Source organism: Poecilia reticulata, linkage group LG7 (genome assembly GCF_000633615.1).
Source record: "Poecilia reticulata strain Guanapo linkage group LG7, Guppy_female_1.0+MT, whole genome shotgun sequence".
Taxonomy (NCBI): Eukaryota; Metazoa; Chordata; class Actinopteri; order Cyprinodontiformes; family Poeciliidae; genus Poecilia; species Poecilia reticulata.
The window spans coordinates 816,091-837,827 of record NC_024337.1 but is presented as its reverse complement, the minus strand read 5'-3'; the positions used below and the strand labels follow the sequence as shown (position 1 = coordinate 837,827).

At 39.2% G+C, this 21,737-nt stretch overlaps 1 protein-coding gene across 2 annotated transcripts in view; it reads right to left on the bottom strand.

Moving 5' to 3' along the window:
• LOC103466867 (plexin-A1-like) overlaps window positions 1-21,737 on the bottom strand; it is a 331,178-nt gene that overhangs the window by 307,836 nt on the left and 1,605 nt on the right. The window lies entirely within an intron of this gene.

Genomic DNA, 21,737 nt, shown 5'->3' with positions numbered 1-21,737 from the left:
TATATATATATATTCCTATTTAAGTATTTCTTGACTTTGGACAAGGAAATTAAATACTACTTTAAACTGGGGACACACCGATGTGAGTTTGGGTTGATACTATTAACCAACGTTAATAATGCTGTTATGAGCAATAACTGATATCTACTGATATTTTAGACAGTGAAAAATCAAACACATAATGCTGACTGCTTTTCTGCTTCAGTTACACACCCCCTCTGCTGCTTCATTGTCACATCCTGTAGCAAATACCATAAGACCAAACACACACAATCAGCAATACGATGGGAACCATACAGACATCTTTAAAATTACTAACATGGGAATACCAATGCTAATGGAGCTCTACTTTAAACAAAAAGTGAAAACACTGTTTTAACAAAAACATTGTAAAGATCAAAATAAATACCTATTAAAATCAAAATCAAACAGGTAACCATAAATCTAAAAAAAAAAAAAGAACGACGTCCAACTTTGGTCTAGAATACGCGTTTTCTGATGGCTTCAACTCCAGACATGAATATTAAGTTTCCACATCCTGTGACTTTCCATTTCAGATACATTTATTTCCTGAAGACTCTGAACTCAGCCTTGAACAAACTAATCACCTTCTGCTGACACACATTTTACTTCTCAACAATCTTCCTTTGAAGTTGCTCTTGTTCTTTAACCCAGACCGTTCAGCCACTCACTGACTCATCTATGAGGGCTGGAAGGTTAATTCTGCAGCTTGTTGTGTTTTCCTAATGCATCTGGAGATGTGCATGATTTGCTCTTGTTAACCTCTAAGCAATATTTCATCCAGGCGCAGGATCTCGGTGTAGATTTTGGCAGACCTGCACCTTAAGGGGTTCATAAATAAGCAGCAGCATATGTTAGACGTCCGAGTGGCTGTGTTTTGGAACGTCAAAATGAAATAACTGCCCCAGAAGACAATTTTGGTTAAATGCTGGGATTTCTATTTGATTGTTTTGGCTTGTTTTGTTAAAAAACAAGAATATTACTGTTACTATATTACTATCAGTGATTACAAATCCAGCTAAAGTACTCGTATGTGATGACTTTCTCTCGTAACAACAGAGTAGGATTATCCAACTTAGAGTCAAAGCTAAATGCTCTCTAAAGATGTTTTTAGAAGTAACTGCAGCTGCTGAAAAGAGTGGAAAAACAGACATTGTATAGGTTTCCCTAATGTTGACCTCTCAGCATGGATCACACACTGAGTCCATTTGAAAATGAAAACAGTATTAATGGTGAAATAACAGGATTACAGATTTTATTCACCCACAAGACGACAACCTGCTGCTGCTGGATAAATATTAGGTGATTCCATATTACAGTCCATGTCCTTGTGATACTGTGGCTCAGTGCTTTTTCTTTTCCTTCAGGCATGCAGATGGGACACCCCTGGGCCCAAGGGTCAGAGAGGGCGTGAGAGCATAGAAAAGCCCGGCAGGGGGACGCAGGCGGACAGAGACAGACAGCGTCTCAGTGGATCTGCTTCGAAGGCAGCAATCTAATACTGTAAACATGTTGTTTTCCCGCTAACCTGGGGGACACAACGGCCCCCCCCGAGGACTCTGGGAGGAGATTATCAGAGGAGTTCACAAGGTTGTTTCCAGTCAATCCGATTGGTCTCCTTTGTGGTTATAAAGTTGTACATTTTTGAAGCTGATCAGAGATCCACTAAAAGAAGAGCTGCTACAACCCCTGGCAAAAAGTATGGAATCATCAGTCTCATTCAGACATTTTATGCTGTAAAACAAACTCGGATCAAAAATATGATACAATAATAAGGTCATTCCAAAGTGAAACTTGTTGGCTTTCAGGAATACTCAAAGAAATGAAGAGAAAACATTGTGGAAGTCAGTGAATGATACTTTTATTGACCAAGCACAGCGAAATAAATATGGAATCACTCAATTCTGAGGAAAAAAGTGTGGAATCATGAAAAACACATAAACAAAAGACCATTCAAAATACATCACTAGTATTTAGTTGCATCACCTTTGGCTTTTATAACGGCTTTCAGTCTCTGAGGCATGGACTTGATGAGTGACAGACAGTATTCTGCATCAATTTGGTGCCAACTCTCTTTGATAGTAGTTGCCAGATCAGCTTTGCAATCATTGAGCTACTATGCGCCTTCTTGTGGACCATTTTTTTCAATCTCCACCACAGGTTTTCAATTGGGTTGAGATCTGGACTATTTGCAGGCCATGACATCGACTGAATGTGTCTTTCTTCAAGGAATGCCTTCACTGTTTTTGCCCTATGGCATGATGCATTGTCATCTTGGAAAATTATTTCGTCATCTCCAAACATCTGTTCAATTGAAGGGATGAGAAAACTGTCCAATATGTCAATGTAAACTTGTACATTGATAGAAGAATTAACCACAGTCATCTCCCCAGTGCCTTTGCCTGACATGCATCACCATATAATCAAGGACTGTGGGTGGAAATTTGGTTGTTTTCTTCAGGCAGGCCTCTTCATAAATCTCACTGGAACGGCACCAAACAAAAGTTCCAGCATCATCACCTTCTCCAATGCATATTCTTGACTCATCACTGAAGATAACTTTCATCCAGTCATCCACAGTCCATGTTTGCCTCTTCTTAGCCCATTTGAGTCTTAATCTTTTGTGTTTAGGTGTCAATGCTGGTTTTCGTTTAGCTTTCCTGTATTGAAATCCCATATCCTTTAGGCGATTTCTTACAGTTCGGTCACTCCAGCTTCCTCCCATTTATGCTTCATCTGTTTAGTTGTAATTTTTCGGTTTTCAAGACAAATGGCCTTAAGTTGTTTGTCTTTCTTGATCTACCAGTACGCTTGGCTTTCACAGCCATTCCATGCTGGTCCATATCTTGGATACAGCTGACTAGTGATGGGTCCAGCGCGTCGGTGGCCCATAGACCAACACCCGTGTCGGTGCGCGTATTGGTTTCAGCAAGTCACATGACCAATACAGGAACTGTTTCGAAGTGACACTGGATGCCAAACTGTGTCTATAAGGAAGCGAATCTGTCAAAAGCATTTGCCAAACAAATTCTTGATCTTTTATATTGTCATCTATGGAGCAGCTTCAAAGGAAATGTTTCCTCAGTGTGGGACCATTTTGATCTTATATTGGAAAATAAATTTGTTTTCATTTTTGTCATTTCATCCGGTTCTTGTCAGTTTCTACTTGATCTATCTGAACCCAAATTCAGCTGAAACTGACTTTTAGTTTACTTTTATATTATGTTCTGCAGGTTAAGTGTCGCATATGTTTAACTAAASTGTCTTATTTAAATAAATCCACMTTTTCAATRCTGAGGCATTATGAGGCCAGGCATGAGAATGAAGTCCCAGATTCACCTAGATAAACTCAGATATGCAGCCATTCTACAAATTACTCAGTTGCTTTTTATAAATTATTTCATATACAGTGAACCTTCGCTGTACCGCGGTTCACTTTTCACGGTGTCGCTGCTTGGCAGATTTTTTTGTGCAGTTTTTTTTCCCCCCACAGTGTTCTTCGTCTTAATTGACCATATGATTGGTAAAAACAGTCTCCGCGCTACCTGAGTGCCAATAAAGTTATGGTGGTTAATACAGATTGGCCACTCAGGAGATGGAAATAGAAACTTTCAATGCCTGCTGGGAAAAAAAAAAAAAAACTGTGGCCAGAGGCAGCGCAAAACCCGACCAGAGGCTCGTTTGATGAGATCCGTCGCTCTGCCGTAGATACAGCTGTGAATCTCGCAAAGCAGCTTAGAGGAAACGCTTTAATGACATGACTGCGGATCACCCCTGCCAGTATGCCTAGGTGGGCCCCATGTGGGGAAAAGGAGGGCAGACCATATGGGTCCCATATGGGTTTGTCTGTGGGTTTCACGATGGCCCCACATGGGTTTGCCCATGTAGGGCCAAAGCCCACATGTGTCCTACATGGGCCCTATATGGTGGTGGGCCCACATGGGTTTGTCCATTTAGGGCCCATGTGGGCTGTGGCTTTCTTGGGTGTTTTGAAAGGTGCTGTCAAATAAAATGCACTATTATTATTATTACTATTATTATTAAAAACATAACTGTTTTGATTACTACATTGATAATATACCAGTAGTTCTTTACTACTGGTATATTATCAGTAGTAAATATACCAGTGGTATATTATCAGTTGTATACTGTTGTATCTTGGACATACCTTTACTTTGAAAATATTTTTAATTAACACTTTTAAGTTAGATGTCACAAACATCACCGACTCAAGTCAGACTTCTGACGTGGAAAGTGTGAGTTTCTTTAACAACTTCAAACCAAAATGGCCATGGCACATGTAAAACATTACGACTGGAAATATTAAGGCAGATTTTTAACACTTAATAGTTTCTATTCCATTAAATCAATCATTTTACTGAAACATCAGTCACACATTTCAGTAAAAGGATCTTAAACCGTAGAAATGTTATGGTATTGGCAACTAACATATCCCAGTTGAGAAAAATAGCAACCCATGCCAAACATATGATGAGCACCATTTCTGAGTTGGCATCGACACTTCCGTGTCGATAACAAGACTCATCATTTCATCCAAGTTGCTGAAAAGCGAAGAAGCCAATTTGAGTTAAAGATACGGGCATGCAGAAGCCATAAATGGGGAAGAAAGATTGCTTACTGAGCTGCTAAGCCTGAAGCCAAACAACCACAACTTTAGGCCATTATATTAGACTAAAAAAGTAGGAAAGACTGCAAGAGGCAAATCATTAACTTTGAGTTGTCATGGTGACTAGTCTTTACAGTTGACCCTCCTAATATTAATCAAAGCCATTGAAAACAAGGTTATGAGGCACATTCAGTTCGCCGAGCTGCTGACTTGTTCAGAAATAGAAATATGCTGGAAACTGAGATAGTTTGCAACTAGCTAAAACCATTTAGACGGAGAGAAATGGCGTCGCCTGTTTCGAAACCTGCAGTCTGGAAAAACAAGCTGTTCATTTTGCCAGGACGTTCTGGCACAGAGCAAGAGGCCACCTTTGGTACATGAAGTCGATCTTTTGCCGATGCCAGAGATAGAGAAGTGATAGCTTTTGTCAAAGCCTCCCGTCCCAAGTTTCAAATCTTTTGGTCCGTTTTCAATCATGATGCATTTTTCTCAGTTCTCTGAGCTTGGCACTGACAAACTATTTAACTAGCTCAGTTTGTTTACTTGTTTTTGTCTCACCCCATAAGTTTTTTTTTCCCCTCTCATCATAGAACACCGGGAAAGTGTTAACACATTCAGTTGAATATTTTTTTCCTTCAGTCGTGTGGAAGGATTCTGCTTCAGTCTAAATATACTTCTGTCAGGTAGCCAGAGTTGCATTTTGTTGGGAGATTTTTTATTAAGGATTTAGCAGAAGGAAACAGAAATAGCCTCATGTAACAATATGTCCACTCTAAGTTGTAAGCACATAAAAAAGAAAAGTTGTGTCTGAGCAGGTTTTTAATTTTAGAGGAATTCAAAAGAGAGCAGTTCTAATAAAAAACACATGAATCATAAGAAAAAATCTTTATAGACATCTTTCTGGTTATGTAGGTTTTGTTTTCTTTCAAGCTTATTGGCATTAATTCAGATTTATTTTTGATTACATCTGAGAATAATTGAAGCTGGTTTCATTCAGGAAAGCAGGTTAAATTTGGCCCATTTCACATCCAACTGTCAAAGCAGCATTCAGCTACTATGCGCCAAATATCGGCAAGAAACTTCCAGAAAACTGCAATAAATCTGAAACAAGATGAAAGCTCACCTGGTTAGAATTACTTTTGAGCCATAATAAATGGAACAATCGATAATTTTGATGATTCACTGTTCAAAATGTAATGTTTGTCACTAGTTTCTCAATTGTCACTTGTATGCTGTTTTCATGACATTTTATTTTGCGTTTTTATTATATGAAGCACTTTGAACTCCCCATATGTGCTATACAAATAAACTTGACTGATTGATTAAAAGTTCAAAAACAGAATTGCAAACAAAATCTAGTCTTGTAATAAAGACAATTATAACCACAGTTTCAAACACCAATATGTAATAAATTCCACCAAATTTAATTTTCATTAAACATTATATATCAGTAAAGAAGGAAAAACAATACATAAATGTGCAGGAATACTAATTATGCCTGTGTGTGTGTGAGTGGGGGTGTGCGTGTGGGGGTGTGCGTGTGTGTGTGTGTGCGTGTGTGTGTGTGTGCGTGCGTGTGTATGTGCGGGGGGGTGTGCGTGTGGGGGTGTGTGTGTGTAAAAAACGAGGAAAGCTCTGTGGAGTGCAAAAACTAGTCCTATTTCCAGTGATAAAATCTGTTAATCTGGCTCCGCCGCCCCCCCTCCCGTTGCATTAGCCCTGCTTGCTTTTCCTAAAGGACCTCTGGAGTGAAGTAATGCTCGCTTTTGTAACTCACACACTCTGGCGGAGAGGGGGCCAGATGTTTGAGTTGATATAACTGCTGCATTCAAGTAGTAATCTCCTTCACCGTGTTATTGGAGCTGACATAGTCTTTCGCCAGCAGGCGCATGTTTCACATAAACAAGACATCAGCAGCTATAGCTGCGGCGTATAATCAACATACCATTGCCAGCAATCTGGCTGCCTGACATGTATGGTCTGTTGCTAAAGCACTATGAGGCAAAACGTACCAAACTGACTGGTTGATGCATGTTTGAGTGTGTCTGTATTAAGAGGTCAATCTACAGCTGGAATAAAAAAAAGTTGTGACTACGCATATGTGTGTGTTTAGAAGTGTGTGTGTTAAAGCTTCTGCTCTGCTCTTGTAGCCTCTTTTTCCAGACTTGCAGAATGTGGAAAAAATGCGTCAGGAAAGTGCGAGAAATGCTGAAATAGRAAAATTTAATTTCTCCATTAACCATGTTGTAGCTTAGCCTGGCAAATCTACGTTTGGTTGAAAAGCACACAGCTGCAGCAACAAAAGCTCCGCCCCAGGAACCCCCACCCCTTTTCTGTCTTCCATTGTTGAAAAAATATGAAAATGGACAATGACAAGAAGATTGAAGGAGGATGATATCACCGATGAGTCTTGCAATGATTACTTGAGTGTGCTAAAGTGTGATAAGTTTTGGATTTGGTGCACACATCTGTGACAGTTTACAGTGCAACAGTGTGAAGAACGGTCCCAACCAGAGAGGAAGGAATTTGACCTCTCACCCTCTGTGACCCTCTGTGGCCGCTGCGGCAGCCTTATCTGATTGGTCTGTCTGGCGCTTTAATCATTTCCAGAACTCAAACTGTGCCTCAAAAACTGGAGGGAAGGAGGGGAGACGGAGCCGCTCTTTGAAAAGGAAAACTTAAAGCACATTTTGCATTATTAGATAAAGCTGTAAAACGAGTCCTAGCCACAAGTACAAATATGCAAACATCCATGATAGGCATAACCACACATATCTACATCTGCACAGAAAGTGGAACGTAGGTTCTGCATCTTTCTGTCTGATTCATGCCTACACAGCAGCGAGCTAAGTGTGTGACAGAGAAAATGACAGTTTTTTATCGAGTGCTGCAGTTTAACCCCTGCTAATCCCTTCAGTGTGGCACAGCTTTATGGTCAATTCACACTCTTTTCAAGCTTTTATGGTTCCCCTCTCTCCTGCCACAGCCTCCAGAGTAATCCCCGCAGAAGAGGCGGCCAAACATCAAACAAGAGCTCGAACAAACCCATCGCACACGCCGACACCGACACAGATGTACCCAACCTAAAGCCGGCGAAACGCCACCCTAACGGGGAAAAGAGGAGTCTCTTTTAAGGCCCATGGAGATTGATTTTTAATCAAAATCCTAATTATGTCTTGTCAATTAGAGAAAAACACTTTGGATAGTAGATCAATTCAAACAGTTTGTTTTCATTTATGGAAAGATGGTGGCTTTCTGTGACACTGCCATGGTTAAATTTGAAGGTTACGTTTGGGAGTATTTATCTTTTTTGTGCATTATTAGTTTGAATTTCTGTTTGATGTGTGGCACAAATATTTGCTACAAGCTTTCTCACAGCAAGTGTAAATTATTCTGTAAAATTATAATTCTATAGCTGTCGTTTTATTACAAATGTGTGCAAAACTTTGTCAATATTCCATTAATGTAAAAAAAAATCATTTTCACTAATGCGGTGTTTCCATTAAATAAGAAATGCAATTAAAATCACAGGTGAATAAGTTTGTTCACATGATAATTCACTAACAAAACCAAGTACACCTCGCTGCAGCAAACAGAAAGGGACGGGGACGGACCACTGTACCACTGTACCACTGTCAGAATGTATTTGATTTGTATTCTCTCTTTTATTTACTTCATGGCAGCTCACAGTTTTTAGCAAATTCTGTAGCTTTCGGTGTACTTCTAAATCTGCTCCTTAGTCGCATCTTTTCGGGCCTGCTACTGCAGGTGAAAATATATCACAGATTTCAAAAGAAAATAACAACTGAAGTATAGGAAATAGCGCCCCCTTCACTTCTGAATTGCAATGGTCCCATTTCCAAATAAGGTGCAGTGGTTCGTCCCCGCCCCTTTCTGTTTGTCCTTCTCAAAAAAACATGCCACACCATCATCAACTACTTCCTGTTTTCTTCATCATGGTTTGCACCAATGACAACATCTGGTTGTTGATCATGTGACTCATGTGATGTGAAAAAAGTGTTTCTATTCCAAAGTAGAAAACTGCATCTATCATTTATCCAACACAATCTAACACCAAAGTGTTTAGCAGATCTGTGGACCGAAACGACCCACCTTCACCCCACAAACAAAACAAAAGAGTTCAGTCTGAAAGGGTTAATTATTTTCAGCTAAAAAGAACCAATTAGAAAATCCTAATAAACAGCCAAAGGAAAAAAAAGTATCTAAAAGTAAAACACTACAAAAACTTTTAAGCAAAACTAAAATCAACTCAGTATGAATTTTTGCCTTCAACATTTCCCACCTATAAACAATTCATTTCACACCAATGTGCTTATCCACTGGCCATCAGTGTATTTCTCTTCACAGTATTTAGATAAATTATTATGATAAAAAATTTATAAAGTACTCAAACCTCACCAATGATTCAAATTACACTTTCATTTGAATCATTTTTGGTACCAATTTCTGTTTGGACCAGTTAAATTTTATAAAGTATGATACAACATGGCAGATTCAAGCTGCAGTATGTGGAATACCATATAAAATATTTTCTTTACGTTTGTTAAAACTATAAACAAGTCATGACAGTATTGTATACTCCTAGCACTATTTTTAGAAATACAGTCAGAAACAACAAATCTTAGCGCTGTGAATCATGCTTATCTTTTTTTTTTTAATAAAAGTTACATATACTGCAGCTTTAAACCAAAGTAAACATGTACCAACCATGACTGGGTTATTTTAAACCTCACATGATAAAAACCAATTCAGTCTGTATGAAGCCTTCTGTAACAGGTAGCTTCTTTTCATTCCTGAAAAAGCCATGTACGGAAAGTTTAAAAAATTTGAAAATGGCAAGTACTCCAAATAATTAGCACATGAAAAAGCTCAAAAAATAAAATCACTCCATAGAAGGTCTCTCATAATTTACATTTAAGATTCCCCAATGTCATCTTTTTCAATCAGTTATAAATTATTTGGTGATTTATTAGTTCCTTCTGAATATTTACCACTTTTCATTCAGTTTCTGCATCTGGTTCTGAAATCTATACACGCTATATGAGAGGTTTTCCCCTCCAACACCTCTCTCTGACAAGTACTGTTGGTTTTATAGATCTCCGCAGATCGACTGGAGGAAGCTTTGCTGCAGGCAGCTCTTTCTCTTTAATGTGAAAAAAGCAACAATTCTCTGCATTCATTGACTTTCACACTCAGCCACAGCCAAAAATCTCCTCATGTCTTTCTTCGACAAAGATCATGTCTAACAAAACTAATTAAGGAAGTGGGTTTTTTTGTTTTTTCTTTCCTATTAGTTAAGACGCACATGGGAACTACAGATTAAAGTGCAGAGAAAAAGACTCGGATGCAGGCATGCATGAACTGGGAGAATGAAAGATGAAGCTGGGTTCCTGCAGGAGAACACAGTCGACTACATCAGCACGCAGCGCGAAAATGAAATGTTGTGTCGAACCGCCACATACACAGCGCTGCTTCCTCGGTTTCACAAGAGGAAAGAATTCGAAACGGTGAGTGCAGGGGTAAGGCATGAAAAACACACACACACACACACACACACACACACACACACACACACACATACACTAATGCTCAAAAACAAACCTCCTGGCTACACTCACACACAAAACATGCTGACTTAAACACACATGAGCAATTTCACCACAAACACAAACTCTCACTGGATGCCGTAAGACACATAGAGCTTTGAAGCACACACACACACATGCATGCACACAAGATGTGTGTGGAAGTGTATGAATGCGAGGAACTGCTCCATTTCTCTCATTAAGGAGAAGGAGCTGCCTGCAGCAAAGTCTCCACAAGTCAGTCTGCTGAGATCTGTAAAACCAACAGTACTAGTCGGAGAGACGGGAGGAATAAAACAGTCAAACACAGAGTCTAATCGGCAAAATGGATGAGGAAACTGAATGGAAGTGGATTCATGAATAGAGTCGCAGAAGAACCAGAGCACCCTGAGGTTATTTGACTCTTAAAATCTGTGACTTTTTTTAATCTGGAATTGCTGGTTGATGGTGCCTCGCAGTGTTTGATCCCCGACATGGGCTTTTTCTGCATGGAGTCTGAATGTTCTCTCCAGGGAACTCCGKCTTCCTCCCACAGTCCAAAAACACAACTGTTAGGTTAATTGGCCTCTCTAAACTGCCGCTAGGTAAGAGTCAGTGTGCATGGTCAGGGTAGCAGTAAGTCAAATTCAAGACTTTTTAAAACCTTTTTAACATCACCTTGAATGAATTTTAACCCTTGTGCGTGCGAGGACTGAGGCAACTGATACAAATAATATGGGTGTAAGGTCGGTTGGACCCCATTTGTAAACACAAGGGTTAAGAAGGAAATAAATTTGAATCATAGGGTATTTCAGTGGGATGCGGCTGTATTTTAATCAATAGCAGAAATGATGACATTTCTGGGGTCTGTTTCTGGTGAGGCAGTAGTGAAAATGAACGTCATTGTTCAATGCACCCCAGAATCACATCCTCATCTAAAACAAGAAACTCCTGATGCTCAAATCACCTTTGGTCTGAACGCAGCATCAGACTAAATTCGATGGCCACAACACATAGGAGGTGATGTTGCTGCCTCTCCATTCATTTACTGCAGAACTTGCACAGTAAGATGACGACTGATAGCCATTCTGCAGCGAAGCAGCTGTAAAATGTTCTGCTCGTGAACGTAGATGTTGTCGAGAAAAGTCGAGCTCATCCCACTTCCCCATGCTGGAGATTTTAGTTTAATAGTAATAATAAATAAAATTACCTTAAAATTAATTACACAGGTGACATCAAGACCCAACAGTAGAGTCAGACGGTAATAAAATGAATCTGGTTGTGTGTGTTGTTATTGTGTCCTGCAAACTTWGCTTTAATTCWACTTTTTTCTATTTAATCATAAAAAATCATAGTCAGGCAGAAAGAGAGTCATGAAACAGGAAGCTGGTTTCCTGAAGAAAAGCGGAAGTTTCTATCTTGCATCAGGCTAAAAATAATTCAGACCATTCCTTATTTTAAAGCATTAAAGGTTTTTAAAGAATAAAATCTAAACATTTTGAGAGATTGGATAAAACCCASAGTAAAATACTTAAAATAATGACTTATMATTATGBCAATAATTAATATTGGTTTAACCAGTGGTTGATGTTGGTTTGATTATAAGAATATTTACACTTACTCTYACACTTGTGGAAGTACTTAAAGGTRAAACAAGAAACTGTAACATGGTATCAGATAATTAGAATAATGGGTATTCTTGGTTTCTATTCAGAAGTATCTGTAATAACTCACATTATGATTGTAATAAGAGTAACTAATAAGTTATGGTTATTATAACATTATAAATGAATGTTAAATCAAAAAGGTTATAAATGTGATTTTGACATTGAACTTGAAAAGGTGTAAAATGTTGTAACTGTAATTAAAGGTCACTGATGTTGTGTTGAAGGTAGATGGTAGGTGAAAGGTCAGGGGGAAAGAGGAACTGATAGGAGAGCGGAGGTGACTAAGGCCTTATTGCTAAACTTCAACTTTTCTAAGAAAAGGTTGGGCAGGAAACAGAGGTAGGAGGACTGTTGAGCAACTTGGGGACATTAAAACAGACATCAGGTCATGAGGTCTCCAGGGTGATGGATATGAGATCATCTGTCCAAGCAGTCAGCCAACGAGACAGGCACAGCAACAAAGCTAGCCAATGCAAACGCACCAAAAGGTGGATAAACCCTTTATAAGGTGGGTGCAACAGAGGAATCGTTGGTTGGATCCTTCAGGCAGCTTCGAGCCAAGATAGAGATGGACAAAGAACTCTGCAGCTGAAGAAGAGCCGGGGCCACAGAGCCGGAGACTGTTCTGCTCATGGGGACCAACCCGTTAGCCCCGCAACATGTGGCTTCAAATCGCACTTCTCTCATCAGCTGGGACACGCAGACTTGCAACGCGGCACAAGAAAATGGAAAAATGTCCAACTTTTGTTGCCGTTGTGTCCCGTTGTAGCTACCCTGGCAAGCTACTCTTGCTAGCTTGTGCGTCTATTAGGGCTAATGGACTCGGCACACAGGGTGTGACAAACGACAGCGACAGGGGACAGTCATCACCACTCGGGATCCAACCCATAAAAACAAATAGACAATGATGACACAAGACATGCTCTCAAGGCTTAGGAAAATATGTCCTTGCAGAAGAGCAACAGATTGTAATCCACTCAAAGCTAAATACAAATACTAATACTAATTTAAACATGTCAGTTATAGCTTTGTTTCTCAATTATTAAATGAAAAATTTGTAACATAACATGATCTAAATTTAATTACAGTCTGCTTTATTTCATTTAAAACACAATTTGACATATTTTGACTATTAGGAGCAAGAGAGAGACTTTATCTCTTCTGAAAATCTTTGTGGTAGACTTTTTTCCTCACACTCGGAAACCCGCTAACGTACAGGTGCAGCGAGTCGGGCGACCCTCTGAGCGTCAGCAGACATCATTTACATCAACACCACAGCGCACAAAAACAAATGCAACAAACAGCCCTCTAGAGAATGAGGGTTCAGGATAATTAAGTTCCTAGTCATAAAGGTTCAGAGAACCACAATGGAAATATGCATGCAGAAATATGCTAAAACATAAAATAAAGCCCTGTAAAAGTGGGTGAATGAGAAACACCTTCTAAAGTGGTTTGTAGTACATGGATGGCATTTAAAACGCTCTATACAAGTGTGGACCATTTACCATTCCACCTGTAAAACTGTGGTGACCGGCACTCTGCAGACAAACATCCTGAAGATTTACAACATTATGGCATACACGGGTTGGACTGATGTTGCTTTACATTCACATTAGCCTGAATTCCACACTAAACCTGAAGAGTTTTAGTGTTCACATACAGCACAGCATGGAATTAGTTTGAGACTTGTTGTTCAAGAGGACCTGATGTGGATAAATGCAAGAAAATTGAGAGCATAAGTCAAAATATTTCCTTTGAAGTGAAGAGATTCAGAGGAAGTATTTGGGTAAATTAAGAGAATTTTGTGAACGATTTCTGATCTCAAGTTTTTTGTTCAGCTTTTTTTTCTTCTTTTTTTTTGCAGTTACGAAATGTGGCTGATTTCAGTTTTGCTTCAAGAACTAAAAAAAAGAAAGATCAACATTTAAAATACAATTTTTTAGTCTTTCCACAAATGAGCAGTCATTAACTCTTTGTATTATTAGCAGAAAGAATTGGTGTAAAACAGGGTGGAGCTATTTTAAAGCAAAATGAAAATGAAAATTTTCATGAATTTTAGCAACCTATATTTGCAGCAAAAAAATAAATTTCTACATGAATCCAATGGAAAAATGTAGAGCCCCACATTTGCTCCCAAAATTTTAAAATCTAGCATCTTTGGTGATCCAGGCTAAAGCTTCAAAAAGATTAAACAAAGCAACTATGCTATGTTCAGCCTTCCTGTTATATGATGAAATCATGCTCTTTCTCGCTCCTTCACAGTCTAGATGAACCAGATGAACCTAATATCTGAATCAACCTGAAAACAACTGTTTCAGTCAGTAGCTTATTTCTCTATGGATCTTTAATTTTAACATAATGATTTCTTTTCATTCATTTGTTTTTTGTTTCTTTTAAAACTAGCAACACTCTTGACTAAAAGAAAAAAATGATAAAAAATAAATAGGTGAGAGGGCAGAGCAAATAGTGGCACAGTATCAACTAAAACTACTTGAGAATAGGAACAAAAAAACAGATGGGCAGAAAAACAGAAAGTACATAACAGTCCCATTAGACACAAGATATTCAGTAAAGTCATTTCGCTAAACAAAGGTTTCTTGTGGTTGTGTCACTGCAGCTTTCACCAAAAAAGTGAAATGCAACACTTTCTCCCCAATTTAAGTCCACTTGTAGCCCCTTGTGTTACTCGAAGGGTAAATTGCCTGTCTGTCGCCTTTATATTGGCTTACAGAGCATTGCAAGCATTGCAAGCTTATAAAATGGATTGGAGTATGTTTTTGACCTAGCGATTTGCTTTATTGATGAGTGGAAGCATTTATATCAGAACTGCAGCAATCTTGTCTCTTGCGAGGCTCCTCCTTCCTGCAGAGTCCAGATGAATATGAAGAGGAGAAAACTGAAATTGGACTGACAGATCTTCACTTTTAGGGACTCCAGCAATCACTCTAAAACTATAAAAGCAAAGCTAAAGCCAGACACCTGCCAGAGTCTTGCACTCTACCCCTTCCCGAAGCACGATTGTCCTGACACGCTAACCCTATCGACGGCCAGTTTGTTTCAAAATCAATTACCTGATCACAATCCAAAACAATCAAATGGGCTAAAATAAATCACATCTGCTTACTCTGCAGATGTTTCATTAGATCAGCAGCTGCTACGTCCTTCAGCAAAGCGCTGAACCTGAGAGAAATGCCTCTGATCATGGAAAACAATATGCATCACATATGGCTCTCTGATCCCATTTCTCAACGCACAAAGTCATTGGCAAAACATTATAGTAACTCCCTCATTCATATACACACACACACACACACTGTATGACTAAGCACTTAACAAAATGAGATGTGTGTAGAAGCATGTGTGTGATGATTAGGGGAGTGTCACTATAGGAGCTGACTCAGCGTTCTTGCCCGTCGTTTTACTGCGGTCTCCTACTAGCAGAGCCAACAGGGATCTCTGAAAATGGTTAAAACATTAAATTGATGACCTGATATTTTTCAGCAGCTGGTAAATTGGTTTTGTCAGCAGCCTGGCAAATACACTGACATATTCCTTAGTTATAAGTACTTTCTGCCCTCCTGTGTCCTTTCTTTGCTTGGGATTTGCTTGTTCACGAGTTTTAGTTTTGTCACAGCTTTTAGGGCCGTAAATGTGTTTTATTCATTATGTGATCACAATTAGTCATCCTGAAAACTTTTTTGAAAAATTAACCAAAACACTGGTAACAAAAAGATGGTTCCAGTACAGGTTATTCGAGGCTGAACACGCCAGTGGCGTAGACGCTTAAATCAAACTCTTATTCACAAAAGAATACAACAGACACCAAGCAAGAAAGAAAAAATGGATGCTTACATTGTTTAAGTCCCTTAACAAACACTTAAATAACTTTAGATTGATTACATTTACATTTCCATTTAAATGTTTTTTTGGGTCAGGGGAGTTCCTGACCCAAAATGATGTATTGTAGAAACTGCATGCCCTTCAGTAAGGTCCCAACTGGCTGGAATGTGTATGAAAATGTAAAAATATTACAGCACAATATATTTTCTTACCTTTGTTTCCTCCTGAATAACTGTAAGTTGCAGATGACTTCTAGAATATTATAATAATAAAAGTAAAACTTTTTCCTCTCACTCTGAAGGTTAAAGACACCCTTTTGACTCCCTTTTCTTCTTCCATTTATCAGTTTGTTAACTTGACGTGTTTTCTTCTTTGCTCTACTGGCTTCACCCTGTTTTTCTTTACTGGTTGCATCTAAGATACTCAAAAGAAAATGCAGCTTAGGAAGCTAAAACACATGGGCTCAATGCTAATGAATATAAACGCTTCAAATCGCGCAGCTCTTGACGTGCCTCCACATAGACTTTTGATGCAAACCAGACACACCTGATGCTCAAAACGTGTTTGGTGTGAATGCATCGTTAAGCTGAACAGTCTCCTGAGTTGGTAGATTTTAAATACGTGTTATATTACGTGAAGGTAAAAGTTTTTGCGTTGAAATGACTTGATGAAAAGATGAAGAATAAAAAAGTCTCCATAGCTAATTTGGAGTGGGTTTTTTTTTTACAGATCATCGTACTAATGGATGTGATACTATTAAATATATGAAAAGCCTAAATGAATTTGTTAAATGTTTCCAAATCTGGCCTATTATTTACTGTTTTTTGAGGCTTACAAATGCAATGATGTTCTGGTCTTCATCTTTATGATGCTGCAAACATTGACCAAAACTAAAAGCCAAAAAAAGGTTGTAGAGTCAAATATATCACTACCCTTCCATTTAACCTCTTCACCCTTCCAATGTTCCAATTTCTTCAGTCTCCTTCATCTGGTCACTTTACCTCCCTTCTTCATTGTGCTCTGGCAGCAAGCAAAGACAGCACACATATTACCGCTTTTCACAAATCCTTTCACCTTCACGGACCTCTCCAATCCCTCTTCATGGTCATTTCTTCTCCACTTTGACACAGGAAAAAAAATCCCATTGTCTTTAAATCTCTCGTTTCGCTGTGGAATAAAATTATTTTCTTGAAGCATATTGCAGTTCTTTCAGAAGCAAAGGCGGGTTTCTCTCTCAGGTCAAATGCTTTTGTGATTTCTTTTGAAAGAATTGGGGAAAATTACATTTTTTTCACAAGGTGTAATGTGGGACTTTGAGCCTACTTCCAAGCATTCAAACAGTTTGCTCTCTCTTAGACTGCAGCCTCCCAAAAAAATGAAGCATGTTAAAATTAATCCTTGCAGCAGGTAAATGGGTATAGTGTAATGCAGGGGCGGATCTAGCGGGGTGGCAGGGGTGGCAGTTGCCACCCCAAACAAGAGCCTCGCCACCCCTGTTGTCACCCCAGCTAGCGACAATGAATTCAATAAATAGTTATGGCAAATCGGACATTAAACGCATGAAACTCTGTTTTCCCCGACAACATTGAATGCAACACATGTAACCTGACAGCTACTGCTATTATATATATATATATATATATATATATATATGCTGCCACCCCTGAAAAAGTCCCCTGCCACCCTCTTGCCACCCCATAAATATTTTTCTAGATCCGCCCCTGGTGTAATGTTCTTCATGGCATTAAATAATAGAGTCTTGCAAATGTATTCATACATTCTAACATTTAACATGTATGTTCCAGGTTATAACCAAAAACCTCTATGTATTTTATTTGGGATATTTTCTCCTAGGAAAATGAAAAACCTAAAATCCTAATAATGGACCAGGAAGTGGTTTGAAAAGTGGACGGAAAGATTGGTTGAGTGAAGCACAACGCAATAATGGAAGTTAACCTGTCAAAGGTTTCACCTTCCACGGATGCTGTGGTGGTGCTGGAGTTAAGCACAACCCACATAAGGAGGCTTTAGTCCTCAATGCCTCTGCTGCAGGTTTGATTCCCAGCCTGATGATCTTTGCCACATGTTTTCCCCCTCTCTCATTACTCACTTTCCTTTCTGACCACTTTCAAATAATGGACATTAGAGCCAACAAAACCTTAAAAATAAATAAAACATAAAAAAATAAGTTTCACTTTCCAGCAGGACAACCAGAAATTCAATGGAAAGGTTCAGATCAGCCTGGTGTGGAAAATTACAGATGGAATCACAGCATCGGACTTATAAAACTGTAGTTAAAGCAGCAACTCCAACTTAGGTGACCCTTTGTGAACTCATAATGAAAGTGCAGCAAAAAGAGATTTTTTTTTTCTGTTAACTTCTGACAAAACATCCAACTGCAAGAGTAGAAAATAGAAGAGAGATCGGCATCTAAAACCTATGTGCAAAAAATAAAGAATGATGCAATTCTGACTCTGAATGTACAAGAAGGGAACAAGCGTATAAAGAAGACGTGTGTATGTGTTCATATGCAACAAACAAGACAAGCTGACTTAACTTATGCTGCAAAAACAGGACGTTCAGGGATTCTTTTTTCTACTTACTTATTGAGATATAGGTCAGGCATACACTCATACACACACACACTCACAGCCTGATATATGCAGTATAGAAACTGATTATTTTTCTGTCTCAGCTGCTCAGACAGCACAGAACATACGGCAGAAATTGGCCAATTGGGACACCAAACACAAGCTGCGTGCTCCACAGAAGCAGAGGAAAATTGGGTTGAAGAAATTCTTTTAATTGCTGACAAAACGGCAGAAATATCTCTCCTCCGCTTGGACTTGGACGAGGAGCCACCCGCCCACATGGCCTCTGCCTCGCCATGAAAGCTCCTAAAGCAGGTGTTAACTACAATCAGAAAAGATCCTGCATTAGCTAACGAAGCAACGGTTAGAGATCAAGGTGGCACGTCGCCTCCATCCGCGGCCGCCCGTCACATCTGTGCGCCATCAAAACCGTCTTTTCCCTTTACAAGGTGAACTATTTGAGTCGACCTGCCCCGTTTGATCTGCGTGCCAGCAGCTTTAAAGCATCTCTACCTCAGTAGTTTGTTGCTCTCTTCTTCTCCTCAAACCTCCATCTGTCACTCAGAAAAAAGTGGCTTTAAGTTCTATAGAACACTGCATACTAGAAGTGTTAAGGTTATTGCAACAGGATATCATCTCTCTCTGTCTGTCAAAGAAGATTAGATTAAAACAGGTATTTTCTCTCATATCCACAAGTCTAGCTTTAAAAAAATCTCAAGTTATGCATAAGTCTGTTTAATTGCATAGAGGACATAAAACTTGCTATGAAATCTGAGAACAGATTTTTTAAAAACACACCTTTCCATGTAAACATGTAACATCGCTGGTTTGCATCTGAACACATCCAGAGTGTTTATGAATGGAACTAAGTGCTAAAAGCAACGTTCTGTAGGGAAACTTTAAAGAGAGACACCAAGACAAAATATGGAGGAGTCCCAGCTATTGCTAAACTTTGCTAATTGGGAACATTCTCAAGAAGCTACCGTGGAAAAAGAAAGGTGGACTAAACCACTGACATGTCAGGGTATGCATTAAGGTAGACCTACCTACCTAGATACCTTTATCTAGCTCTGTGATTAACTGAAATACATCCCTGAAACTAGAAACTTATTTTAAGTCAATAATTCCAAAATGTTGATTAAAAAATGTACTAGTTCCACTGGTATTTCTTTTACTTATAGCATTTTTCCCACATTATGCCAGTGCAACTAGTACATGTTCATCATTATTAAGGAATTATTGACTTAAAAACAATGTGAAAAGTTGTATGCAAGTTAGCTTAGTCTTATTTCTCGTGTACCGAGATATTTGCACAAGAAACTAGATGAAAAGTACTTAGTAAGATTTTGCGCTTCTGCAGTTCACTGGTGACCCTAGTAGATAACCTACCAAGAACAGCTGCTTTCACTGCAGAGAGTGGACCAACATGATATCGATCCCCTTTGATTATGAATAGGATGTCACCTAAACAGAATAAGGTGTAGTTGTAACACTCAGTGTTAGACTATTCCCAAAACTAAAAGATCAGCATAACGTAGATTCTGCATGTGCACAAAGGCATAAAAAGGAATGGATATGAAAGTAATGGATATTACCATAAGCATAACATTTTTGTTTTTATTTTAACTTTATAGCTACTTTTTTCTTCTCGCACTTCAAATAACCAGTATCTGAATATAATAACCTGCCACAGAGCTTGCTAATAAATGCATATCAAACCAAATATAACTTGAGTTTGTAATCAAATGTGCATTCATGTAAGGAAACCTAACATTGAGCAACTTTACTACATCTATTTTATTAAAAAAGTCCAATGTAATCTGAGAACTGCTCTTCTGCAAAATAATCAGATTCCAACAGAAGCTAAATCAGATTATATTCATGTTTTGTTGTGAAACACAAATGTACCTTGCAGCCCATAGTCAACAGCAGCTCAACAGGAGAGAACTTGGCTCTCACATTGCTGGGTCGGCACTTCGCTTCCCACCGGGCCTCTAAACAGTACTTAAACGTAGATTTCTGAAAGTGCTGTGCATAAAAAGCTCTCGGTTTAATGTTGGTTTCATTCCGTCCTGTAGTAGCAGTTATGACGGTGCACGCCTCCTGTGGGCGTTTATCAGACTACATAAACTTAAAGCGCTTCTATTGACGTGTTCTAAATGTATATCTGTGCTGCCTCCTCCACCTCCCCGCGTCTTTGTTTGTTGCAGCCTCTCTGGGTGAGGAGCAGCGGGGTTTGTGTCGATTCTCTGTGGCTCTCATCTCAGTCGGGGTTTGAGACCCCCGCTGCACCACCTGAGCCCCGTACACATGCATGCACACACTTGCTTTAGCCTATAGCCTAAATAAAAGCTTCCCAAAATGTGAGCAAGGTGGTTTGTCCAATCCAACACATATATTTAGCTAAAGAAATCTTCAATAAAGCAACATTTAAACATAAAAGAACAGCTGAATTTTTGATGAAATGTTTAGTTCCACTATCTTCACTTTTAATAATTTGCACGCTTCATATGTGCGTGGGAAGTGGCAAACTTGAAGTCCCTTTGACGGAAATTAGATACAGCACCCACATATCTAAATAACACATTAAAAGATTGATCAGAGCACAGCATGAAGAGGAGTTTCTATGTTCTAAGAACAAATGAATAATACAAACTCCAAGAATAAACTAGGTAATTGGGTTAAAGGCAGCTCAGAGGGTGTACAGCTCACTGCTGTTGCCCGAGTCCGACACTGACTCATTAGGGGTTGAAAACCTCTATTTAAAATAAAATCCCCCCTCTCTGCGCTCACAGGTGCAACAGCAACTCAAATGTTCCCTGTGGTCACGATGTCGTCGGCGCAACGACAAACGCCGTCGCTCTGGGTGTTACGCCTCGGCTATAAAATGGAGGTGATGCTCAGGGATTCAGCCTTATCAAGGAGTCCCAGGGCAACTGTGTCATTATGACACATGTACTTAAAAAAAAAAAAAAAAAAGATTTCTCACATGTCCTTGCATTGCATCTCCTCCACATCAGTTCACTCTCACTCATCCTCCTGAGCTCAAACCCCGAGAGGGATGAAAGTAGAAAGAGAGGAGGGGGGGTAGGTGGAGGATGAGTAGGTATGTTCAGAATACGAAAGGGAAAGCTTTCCATTTTCCCTCTCCCTACAAACACACCACCTAAAGATATTTTTTTCATTCCTCCTCCTCCTTTTTTTTTTCCCCTGTGTGCTTGGCAGCCAGACCAGTGGCTCATTGCCCGCATAGTCTTTCCAAATCAGCCCGCACCTACGCACATCACACAAGTCAAAAATTCATAAGGTGACACAAAACTGTCAGCGCATGTTGATGCGACTCCCGAATGATGGCAAAATGTTTGGAAGTGGGTGGATGAGGGGCAGAAAATACACACACACACAC